Raw genomic sequence first — 12,289 nt, 5'->3', positions numbered from 1 at the left:
TGTGGGTTGCCTCAGGGTCCTTATGGCCCTGTATATCCAAGTGACTAGGTGCCGTCCTGGCCCCATCTGCAAAATCGCGTGGATGACCGGGTGTGTGGGGGGTTCCGTATCAATCACACGCCACTGTTTGCGACAGTCCGTGAGAAGCTGTCTATGCCTTAAGAACTGTCCCCTGGGAAGCTCAAAATCGTCAACCAGCTCGTCAAATGTCTGTAGGCGCCCTTCGAAAAATAACATCCCCACCTCTGTCACGGCGTGGTCTGTCCATTTTTGCAGCATGCTCTCCGTATAATGTACTCGGCCCCTGGGGAACCCTATCAGTGGCAGGAGTGGAGAGTACGGGGGTGCATCCCGGTCCATACGATGGATACGAGCCAGGCAGGCGTGCGCCGTATTGACTTGTAGGGGCCCAGCCGGGATCGGCGCTGCACCTTTTAGTAACATGCGGTGAACAGTGGGGGTTTGAATACGCCCTGTTGTGGTGATCAGCTCTCCCCGTGCCCGGTCTGCTGTCCAGCGTGACACCCATTGCAGCTGGGCGGCCAGGAAATACGCCTCGAATGACGGGGCCGCTAGCCCGCCCTGGTCGAGGGGCAGCTGCAATTTTGCCAAAGCAATACGTCAGCGACCAGTGCCCCAGATGAGTATCGAGCTCGCGAAAAAAGGATTGTGGGGGAACCACTGGGAGGTTGGAGAAGAGATACAACAGACGCGGAACCAGGATTACTTTCGCGACCGCTATCTTCCCCGTGACTGCCAATGGTAAATCTTGCCAAAAGTGAACAGAAGAGCGAATGCCACCCATCACTTTTCGGTAGTTCCCCTCATATATATCTTTCGGTGTATGGTACAGTCGAACTCCTAAATAGCGTACCGCTTGGGGGGTCCAGGAAAGGTCCACACTCCCCATTCGTACTCGGCATGGGGCCATGTCCTGTGTTAGGGGATAGACCGTGGATTTAGACCAATTGACCCTAAGGCCCGCCACCCTCGCAAAGTCGTGTAGGATACGTGATATTGGACTTAAGTCGGCTGTGACATCCCGGACATATATGAGTACATCATCTGCGTATAGTGATAATGAGTGGGTGGAATCTCCTATTGGGATGCCCCACTCCTCACCCGCTACACGGAGCGCGGCTGCCAGCGGTTCCATGGCCATAGCGAAGAGCAAGGGGGAAAGTGGGCATCCTTGTCTGGTGCCGCGACGGACCGGAAAAGAGTCCGAGACCATGGGACCTATCCGCGCTCTGGAACTGGGCGCGGAATAGCCGAGCCGAGTATAGGCTTGCAGTCTATGTCCTATGCCCATACGTTGCAGGACTTGAAACAAGTAGGCCCACGAAAGAGTGTCAAACGCTTTCTCGAGGTCCAACACCAGACAAGCCGCCTGTGGAAACTGCTCACGTACCTGGTCCTGTACATGAAATAGCCGCCGAATGTTATAAGAGGTGTGCCTTCCTAGGACGAACCCGTTCTGATCTGGATGGATTAACTGCGGAAGGATTGTAGCAAACCTGTCTGCCAGGACCTTCCCGTAAATTTTGTAATCTGTCGGCAATAGAGCTATGGGTCGGTAAGATCCCAATTGGAGTGGGTCTCTATCCGGCTTAAGAAGGGACACTATGACTGATTTGCACATAGATTGGGGTGGGCCCCCCCCCCGTCTAGGGCGGCCTGGAATTGAGCCTCCAGTTGCGGGACTAATTTGGACGCGAAGGCGTGATAAAATTCTAGTGGGAGGACATCCAGTCCAGGAGCCCTGCTGGTCACCAGTGCCTTCATCGCGCGCCTAATCTCGGTCGCCTTGATAGGTCCGTCAAGATCTTGACGTGTGTCATGATCTATGCGGGGTAACCCTATGCGGTCCAGGAATCCAGAAATGATATCATCCGATGTCGGGGGTTGAGGGCTGGCATATAATAATGCATAATGTTCTCGAAACGCTCCAAGGATTAGGTCTTGTGAATATACTAGAATGCCTTGAGCATTGTGAATGGCCGTGATGGGTGGAAGGCTCGAGTCTTGTTTAACAAGCCACGCCAATAGCGTGCCCGTCCGGTCGCCTTCCCCGTAAGCCCGCGCTGCATATGCCGCAAAATTAAACCGGCGCATACTGGCCAACGCCTCAGCGTAAGCGGTCTCAGCGCTGGCTATCTGGGCCGGAACGGTTATAGCCGGATTAGTCTGTTTGGTAAGCTCGGCCAGCTTTTGCTCCGCCTTTTGGATATCACGCTCCAGAACCCGTCGGACCCCTGTGATGTGGCGAATGCAGGCGCCCCGCATTACAACCTTAAATGCATTCCACTCCTGCGCCCGTGTGGTGGCCGTGCCTGTATTCTCCTGAAAGTAGTGGCCGATGTGATCCCCTAAAGTTTGTTTAAACACTGGGTCGTCAAGGCTATCCCTAGGGAGATGCCAGGTGGGGACAGGGGGATGCGGCGGGTGCCACCGAAGCGTTATCGTATGGGCGTCGTGGTCTTATAAGGACTTACCCATATAAGGGTTCCTCGGGCAAAGGCCGAATAAGATGTGGCACATATGGTTCCCCGCCAACGCCCGCGTAGTTTCGCCACCTCCCCCGCTGTGAGGTGTGCCTCCTGTAGAAACGCAATTTGTGCATGATGGCGTTTAAGGTATGCATATATGGAATATCTCTTACGTGCGGTATGCATGGCGCGCCCATTCAATGTAATGATTGTGATTGTTCCCGTGTGTGCCATCAATGCGTATGTCTAGCGTATAGTGTGGGACGGGTTGGCAGGCTCCCCAGGATATACCCGGTTCTGATCCCCACCCCCCCCCTCGCGCCTCTTGTGTGTCAACCCGGCTGCTTAGCGACTTGTGGATGAGGACATGGTGCATAAAATGTTTGGATAGAGGGGAGGGAAAACTGGGTTGAGACGAACATAACTTGCCCCAATGCGGGGGACCTATCGTCAAAGGCGATACGTCCAAACCTACTCTCAAATGATACGAGAGCCTCAACATATTTAAGGGGGTGACGACTCGTGTCCGCCGGGGGCTCAAAGCCTGGGCTATGCGCGTTGTCTATGACTAGCTCTGGGCCCATTGATCCGCGCCCGGGAACATCCCGGTCTAAGGCACTAAGGGGACGCACGCAGCGCCAGGGTCAGCAATTTTGTGAGCTGAGGACACCTCCCCCCCTCGCAACTGCTCAACTTTCTGCAAAAGTCCAATCATATCAGGTTGTCCGCTGTTCGCGGGGTGACTGAGGGCAAAGCAACCGAGTCCACTCCAGACTGCGTCGCCTCACTGTCCCCCTTCTCCTCTGACGTGAATAGATGGGGGGCGCGTTCAATGTCCGTTGCTGGGGAGGCCGGACAGAGGCCCGTCGCCGCCCTGAGGGCCTGTCGCCGCTCCTGCACTATTTGTTCCAGGTCCGGGGATCCCAGAATATGCGAAAGCGGCACCCGGACGATGTCGTCGTCGCGAGCGCTGTCTCCTGGGGCTATCCGATTTCATGCGGTTTTCCTGGGTGCGTTCCGCCCGATGACCCCCAGTGCAATGTTGGTCCGCCCAGTCGTTCACCTCCTCCGGCACTGCAAAGAAGTGGGTAGCGCCCTCGTGTATGATTTTCAGGCGTGCCGGGAAGAGCAGGGAGTATTGTATTTTCTCCGCCCGCAGGCGTCTCTTCACCTCAAGAAAGGACGCCCTTTGGCGCTGGACCGCTCGTGAGTAGTCTGGAAAGATCATGACTGTCCTGTTCTCGACTCGGAGCGGTCCCGACTGTCGGGCCACCCGGAGCAGCGCATCCCGGTCTCTGAAGTGTAGGAATTTGGCCAACATGGGACGCGGCGGGGCCCCCGGCTGCGGGCGACGCGCCGGGACACGGTGCGCCCTCTCAACGGAGAAGTACGCCGTGCGGTCATTGCTGGGGGTGAATGATTTAGTCCAGGTCTCTATATACTCCACTGCGTCTGATCATTCAATTCCCTCCGGCAGCCCAAGGACACGAATGTTGCAGCGCCTCGACCTCCCCTCCAGATCATCAATGCGTTCTTCCATGGTGGCCACACGACCCATGAGGGTATGCAGCGAGGTCTGGTGCGCCCGCACCGCCGGTTGGATGTCGGCCACCGCCTTCTCGTTGTCTGAGACTTTATCCGACAATTTACGGTGATCGTCGCGGAGGAGGTTGACATCCATAGTGAGGGTGCCCAACTGATGTTCCAGGGAAAGTCGCGACTGTTCTATTGCCGCCAGTACCTTGTCGAGCATGTCCGATAGAGAGGGCTCCCCCGACGATCCAGCAACTCCGGAGGCCCCTCCGGGCTGGTTGGCCAGGGCCACCGACACTGTCCCCGGAGCCAGAGCCGCTATTCTAGATTTGCCCATTGTGTCCCCTGGGGGCCCCATGTTATCGCGACACAGGTCACCTGAAGGATGTTTTTGTGACCTCCGACTGGCCTTCCGGCCCTGTGCTCCGCTGTAGTACTGGCAGGCGCAACCGCCGGGAATGGCCGCTTGTGTGGTGGGCGGGGATGTAGGAGGCACCGTGTCCGCTCCGGCGGTGGAGGTCGACGACGCCTTACCCCTCCCAGAGCAACAGCGGCCTTTCCACCTCTCACTCCACGCGCGGGGTATTTGTTCCCGCCTAGTCCGGCGATATCACCTCAGCCAGGCCAGATCAAGGTTGGCCTCTCAAACGTCCGCTCCGGCCATCCTCATCCTCCATAGCTTCCTGGGACCCATCTCCTTGAAGGTGAGCTTCAGGATCCTCCCCGGGCCGCTCCTCGAGGTCCCCCGTTCACCTGCACTGCCCGTTGAAGCGGAGCTCAGCCAGCCGCCATCTTAGGGTCAGGAAGGCCTCCGTGCGGCTACCAGGAGCCTCCTCCCGTGCAGGGCACCTCCCCGGCACCCCTTCCAATCCCCCTCGCCGATATCGAAGCCCACCTGTGGTCCGGTGATCGTCCAGGGATCCAGCAATGTCCCCACCTCCGGGCCACCCGGAGCACGCCCCACGTCCTTCCCAGCCTGTGTGCCCGCGGTCTTCACGTGCAGACAGTCCGTAGGCCGCAGGTAGAGATTCAGAGCGGGGGAGGAGAGGCACCTCAGCCCGGGACAATGGCAAATGTCAGGGAGATCGTGGACAGAACTCACAGTTTCCAGCCGCAGTCCTGGGGTCCGTAACCCCTCATAGGGACCAGTGTCGGATCCAGGCCTTACCCAACTCGGCAGCCGGCGCCTAGGGACGGCCCCCCGGCAGTGCGCGCATTCATGTCGCCGCTAGGCCACGGAATCTGCTCTCCACAGCGCCGGTCCGTGCACCGCCGGCAGATCTCCCCCGCAGTCCAGTGGGGCGATTAGCACAACACAAAGTGGCTCCAGCCACGCATCCGCTGGAGCTCCATCTCCTGTCGCAGGGCGACTCCAGGAGTCCCAGCGACGCAGTCAGCGTGGCGGCCGCACGCCCAGTCGGCCACCGGCCAGGGTTCAGGGCACAGCCCGTCCGCAGAAGGCAGATGGGGAGGTCGTGTCAGCAAGGCATCTCGCGCTGCCTCCGCCCCTCCGGAAAGGCCCGCAGGTGTCCGTGTACCGCAGCTCAGGAGCCCTCACTGTATAGGCTGTGGCCCTCCGGGTCCCCCGTTTCAGCGCCGCTCGGCGCCCTCTGCAGTGCCGGTACCGGTCCAGGCGTGCGCCGAGTCCCTGCCACCCTCAATCTCGCCCCCGGCAGCCACCACTGTCGGCCAGCTTCCAGGCGCCGTCTCACGACAGTCCACCTCTCTGTTGTCGCGGGGCTTGGAGTCGCCGTTCCCCCTCCGTGTCAGTACTTGGTGCGGGGATCTGTGAAAGGAGCGGGCGCCATTTTGTACTCAGCGCCTCCTCTCCGCTGCGGCCCCCGGATTTCGGACCTCCCGGGGCTCCCGCCGCTTCAAGTGCTCAGGTGGCAGACTCCCGACGTCTCAGGGAGTCGCCTAGCGCAGATCAGGACTCGCCAGGCTCATCTGGACCGGGCGAGTGGAAAGCCCAGTCACGGAGCCTCAGCAGGACACGTCCGTCGCGGCGGCCATCTTAGCCACGCCCCCCGACAGTGACGAAAGACTACCGTATGTTATAAAGTGTGTGCAGTGTGATTTAAAAAAATATGTATTGATGTTGTTTCATACAGTTACAATTAAATCACTCATCAAAACTTAACTTCATGTCAATATTATGGAACATCAAATTAAATGCACAGTATCTGTTTGGGCATATACGATGTTGTTGTAATCGAGTCAATCAGATATGACAAGTATATTCCATCCAATCATTCATCCCATGGGGTTTCATTGAGTTCAATGTGCGTATCCAGTCTTGTAAATTAAAGGATGTAGCACTTGCTTCTATGTTTCATTTTCATGTCGACACACCAACATGGCTGCCAAGCTCATTTGAATGCAGTCACTTGACCTTGTAGAAGCATGTACACAAACATGCGTCTCTACAAAAACAGAACAGAGCGTTGCCTACTGAGCAGAAGACATCGATGGGTGAGTAAAGAACGCACTTAGTAACAATGGAAATTTGAAAGACACTACCCAACAGTAACTGCAAAATTGACTCCAAATATAAGGTCTGAGTTAGATCTCAGCTGTAATGGTACCGCCGTCTCTTTTTCAACGGTTTCACCGCCCGTTCGATTTAGATGTTGGTAGATCGTAGAAAACACCAGCCGAGTCCTGCTGACTCCGCCAGGATTTCCCTCCCGCCTCGATGGCGTCATAGGCAGAAGAAGGAGTCCAGCCAGGATTATCGTCGGCCTGATCACGATGTGCCTTTCTGTTGATCAAACTGTGGCGGGGAAACCTCTTACTTTGAATTTGCAGAAATGGAAGGAATTGAGGTAAAAAGTACCTTTTTTCTGTTTCCCACTTTTGTTTCCATTGTCAGCTCCATTATCCAGGTCCCTTCTTCAGTGCTATAACTTTACGACAACGCTAGTCAACTCCGTTGTAACCAGGATCAAAGGTAAGTATTTCTACACTTGTCTTACTATGATTCGTGTGTTATCATTTGCTTTAGCCTCGTGTATTTTTAATTTTATGCTGCTCTTAAATACAATTTGTGTCTCATGTGTAATGCAGTAATATTCATTTTACTACTTTTCATGGTAAAATTAGCACACCTATATTGACACTGATTTTTTAAAATTTATTGTGGTTGTTTGTGTCGTGTTTGTGGTGCATGTGAATGTACATTCCGTAATGTGTGTAGGTACAAAAAGGGGCATGAAACATTACCAACATATATTTTTTAAACAAACACAACCTGTATGTATAGTGCAGGGGTCTCCAACCTTTTCTGTAATGAGAGCTAGCTCTGCTCTAGGAAAGTCTTCCTGAGCTACTAGCAAATTTTATAACTGTAAAATAGTGACTACACTATGACCACCCAAAGCAGGATTTTCAGTAGTTACCACCCAAGTATATCAAGTGTGGTTACCAGCAGAAATGCTGGGAAAAAGTTAATCAATATTAAATGCCTCCCCGTGACTTATGAAGTAACATTCAAATCTTGACGTGCACTTTGGCACAAGGGATATAAGCACATCAGTATATCTTCCCAGCTCCGCTTGAATTATCATTCCCCAGTTTCTGAAAATGCTCATTTTCTATTTAATAACATTTTGCACTGTGGGCAAACAAACTCAAATTTCCAGAAGAAAACCCATTTTTGAAAACTAAAACTGCCTTTAAAATATCCGTTTTCAGTTTTTAGGAAATCCACAATCCCAAAACATCAGCTTGTCCTTTCCATCATGTACTCCCATGTACAAGTGCCTCATATGGACAGACTACTTTGAATTCCCAGATATTACATTCATATGCCATGGATACTCACCATATCACCACGGATGCCTGTATTACCCATCATTATACTGGGGCCACAGTTGTGCCAGGGCTGTTAACCATAAGGATCAGGGATGAGACCTTATGTCATGACCATTAATATGTCGGGAATAGGTACATATAGGCCAGTCATGCTCTTAGTATGTCAACGATGGCTGCCAGTATACCATGACTAGACCCACAATACTAAAATAGTCATGGATGACCATTATTATGCCATTGGCACTATTATGCCAGGAATGGACACAATTATGCCAGAGATGACACTCTTATGATAGGGGCTAGCATATACATTTGGTGGTTCAGAAGCAATAGTGTTTATTATTGACACAAACATAAATGTTGATGAATTTCTTAATTTTCTCTGGTCTGGATCTTACCCTTTTCTCCTCAGATCATGGGCTGATCATGCATCCAACTGACACATTTTCACTCTGACTCCTGCATTCCCACACTTTGGTGGGTCATCACTGATTACTGCTCATGCTACTGCTACCATATTTCTTTGTTGGTGCACTGTTGCGTCTGATAAAGGAGGGACTACAAAAATGATCAATCTCCTTGTGGCTTAATTATATTGAGATTGAATACAGACGGTCATGTAGCAGGCCCTATAGGTCAACACAGTGTGTGTTTGAGTGTTAGCATTAGTTACTGCCATAAATGTGGCTGGCTGTCACTCCAAGGGTCCTGAGATGAGCAGTGCTGCCTTCTTTAATAGGAACCTGCTCTCTGAATTTGATACAGGCTTTACTTCATCTCAGAGAGCTTCTTTGAAGGTACCAGCGCGCTACCAGTAGCTCCCGAGTTACTCGTTGGAGACCCCTGGTATAGTGAAACATAATAAAAGTGGTACTTACCAGTCTCTGCTCCATCAGGAACCCGCTGCTAGGACAGCGCCAGCACGCGGGTTCATCTAAATCTGCTTGGTGCAAACCTGCCGGCCTGACAGCGATGGAGTACTGCTAGCACGGAGAGGAGACTGCCACCTTGACGGTGGTGCGCCGCTTATGCGACAGAAAGCAGTCTGTTGATCCGGACGTCGGTTCAATCAGGCCACAGCTAAATACGACGGGCGGCACGGTGGGCCGCCAAGATCTAAATCAGGCTCATAGTCTGACCGCTTGTACCCAGATACGTTTTAAAGCATGGGCAAAGTGGGCTCTGGCCCAGGGCCCCAGCCTTTCAGGGGGCCCACTGATAGAGCCTGCTCTATTCTGCAGAGAGTCTTGCCCAGATGACCTTGAATAATTATTCTAAACACCTTTTTCCTTTCATTTATTTTAATGTGGGTGATCTGTGAGAGTCTATTACAGACATTTTGCAGAGAAATGTTGTGTTATGTTTTATGCAACATCCATAAAAAAAAGTTTCTTTTAGATCAAAACAGGACCTTGCATATGAGAAGTGGGAGGGTGCTGCAGAGATTATTTGCAGTAATGTTTGTGTGCTGTTGCTGTTACAATATTTTCACTTTCCCTGAATATTAGATGTAAAAACATTTAGAATGTGGACAGAGTGTGCCTGTGAACTGTCGTTGACCTGGCTAAAGAGGGCATGAACGAGCTGAAAATGGATTCTAAATCGGAATTGGGGCCCCCAAAATACGTTTGGCCCAGGGCCCCCAACATCCTTAAGATGTCCCTGCTTGTACCAGCACTAGACCTTACGAAAAGTGTTCCGAATGAACACTTGCAGCTTTGCCGAAACTCACTTCCAAACCTGTTCATGCCTCCTGTACTCTGTAACTCCGAATCACCTCCACTTGTAATCAGTCTTTTCATTTACTCGCCAGATGAATCAGTGGGTCAAAACTGGTCATGTCCTCATCGCCAATATGTCGAGTCACCTTTCGGGCAATACGTGTTCACACTACAAAGTAGTATTGATGATTCAAAAATGTTTATTACAAGCTTCAGATCCCTGGCTGCATTTCCTGAGTGGCAATCACGAACGACCACACTGAAGCTCTTGTCATTTGAGAGCTCCCAAGAGCATCATATAGGGGCATTCTATAACAGGTTAAACACAGCGTTTAATATGCTAAATAGGAAATAACACTGAAAAAAAGGTAATATATATAAGAAAGACACCTCACCCCCACCTCTACACTAACGTGCATTAAGAGTACACTGTGATCCGTTCGTTTGTTTGAACAGTGGGTGTGCATTTCAGTGAGCGGTGTGTTTGTTCTAGGAGGCTATATATATCAGTTGGGTAGGTGTTTCTTTCCAAGAGGGCATGCGTCTGATGAGTGGATAGATGTGCGTTTGTATGTGACTTTAGGGTATGTATATGTGTGTGGCAGGGCAGACGAGCACTGTCAGGCTGGAGAAGTTAAGCAGGCGAGAGGGGGTGGTGGGGTGTGTGCGAGCACACGTCATACTTGACAGCAGTGTACTGTGTGCTTGTAGCGCACGATGGATGCATGCCTGTAGTGTTTGTTTTGACTTTGAAGAGTTTATTTTCATGAGGTGTCACGCAACTGTGCGAATATGTGAGTGCGTTAGCGGATCTGTATTTTGCTCCTTTTACCTCTTCTGCAGCAACTGCCCAAAGTACACAAGAGAAAACAGGAGGGAAAGAGCAAAGGACAGAAAAAAGAACGTAACAGCATAAAGCAGGAAGAGGGCAAAAAAGGGAGCAATAAGAGCTGGAACGGCAGACAGTGAAAGGGAGAAGTGTAAAGAAAACAGCGTAAGGGCAGGCGAACTCTAACAGGAGTCATGTTGCCAATCACATAGACCGGCGCCTCTCAGAAGAAGCACTGGGTATTTTTAAGGGGTGGGTTATGTCCTCTGTAAATCTGCCTCCAAAAACACCCAGTGTCTTGCCTTCTGAGCTTTAGAGTGTCCTTTCTTGGATGGGACCTCAGCCTCCCATGTACATTTCTGCCTCTGGCGCTGATCCCACAGGCTCTGAAGAAAGTGAAGCAGGATTGAGTGCAGCTAATTTTGGTGGTCTCCGATTGGCCCAGGAGTGTCTGGTACTCTAAAGTGTTGACACTCAGCGTCTGCTCCCTCCTGCAGCTCCTCTTCAGGAGGATCTGTTGTTCCAACAGCAGGACGGAATACTAAATCCAAACCTCCATAGTCTACTCCTCCATGCGTGGAAATTGAGCAGGACCACCTGAACTGTTTTGATCTTCAGTGATGGATCTCATTTCGGTGTTCATGACCCTTTCACAAAGTTGATCTGCTCAGGGCATTGGTCCATAATCAGGTTAATTATCCACAGGAGTGTTGAGACAGAATATCGAGTTGGAAATGTCGACTTACACAAATATCGAGTTGGAAATATTGTGATTCAGAAATATCGACAGCAAGGATATTGCGGTCAAGAATATCCAATTTAAGGTAAGAAATATCTTTTTTAAAAATATAGAAGTCATTAATGTTTGCAAAAATATAGTTTAAAATATAATTTTTTTAATGAGTGCTATGTATTTTAGTTTATATTTTAAATGTATGTGATGTATTTTTTTTGTATACTTATTCTTTATGTGTTTTAATATATGTGTTAAATGTTTAGTAGTTATCAGTTTTATTTTAATTACATTTTGCGCTTTTAGTTCCGTAGCAGGTTAATTGATGAATTGATTAATTATGGTAATTGTGTAAAAACATAGGCGCGGGTTGTGGGGTTTACGGGGGTAAAGGATGGGAAGTAATTTATTTTGATTAATAATTCGTTGTTAATTTATATTAATTAATTGACTGAAAATTAATTATGGAAATTGTGTAATTCATTTTAGTTGCAGGTTATAGGGTTAAAGGGTGGAAAGTAATTTGTTTAATTAATTAATAATTAGTTGTTAATTTATATTAACTAATTAATTGATAATTATGGTAATTGTGTGATCTATTTAGGTGTGGGTTGTGGGTAAGTCTGGGCAGTAAAACTCGGAGTTCCGAAAAAGAGATTTTTTCCTCGCCTGCGTTCGTCAACGTCAATTTGGTGAGCGCGAGCGTGGAAAATCAACCTCCTGGCGAGATTTCTCAATGCGGGCGGTCAGATTTCTCAATGCGAGCTTTCGTGTATGCTTAAGACCGCTCGTGTTGAGAAACCATCCATTTGCATTGAGAAAACTGCTGCTCCATTAAAAATGTACTGGAGCGGCAGTAACGAAGCAGTCCCCGCTTGCGATGGACATGGTGCCGTTTGCGATGATTGCACAGTGCGGACAGGCACCTGGCACTGAAAATGACTGCGAACGGCATTTATCTAATGCACTCCGCTGCTCGCCGTGGAGTTTTTTAGCGGAATTCTGCGAACTCCGCGCAGGCTTAGTTGTGGGGTTTATGGCGTAAATGGTGGGAAGTAAGTTATGTTTAATTAGTAATTAGTTGTTAATTTATATTAACTAATTAATTGTTAATTAGTTATGGTAAATGTGTTATTTTTTAGGTGTGGGTTGTGGGGTTTATGGAGTAAAG

Source organism: Triturus cristatus, chromosome 2_1 (assembly GCF_964204655.1).
Source record: "Triturus cristatus chromosome 2_1, aTriCri1.1, whole genome shotgun sequence".
NCBI lineage: Eukaryota > Metazoa > Chordata > Amphibia > Caudata > Salamandridae > Triturus > Triturus cristatus.
The sequence above is the reverse complement of the archived record's forward strand: the minus strand, read 5'-3'. Positions refer to the sequence as shown.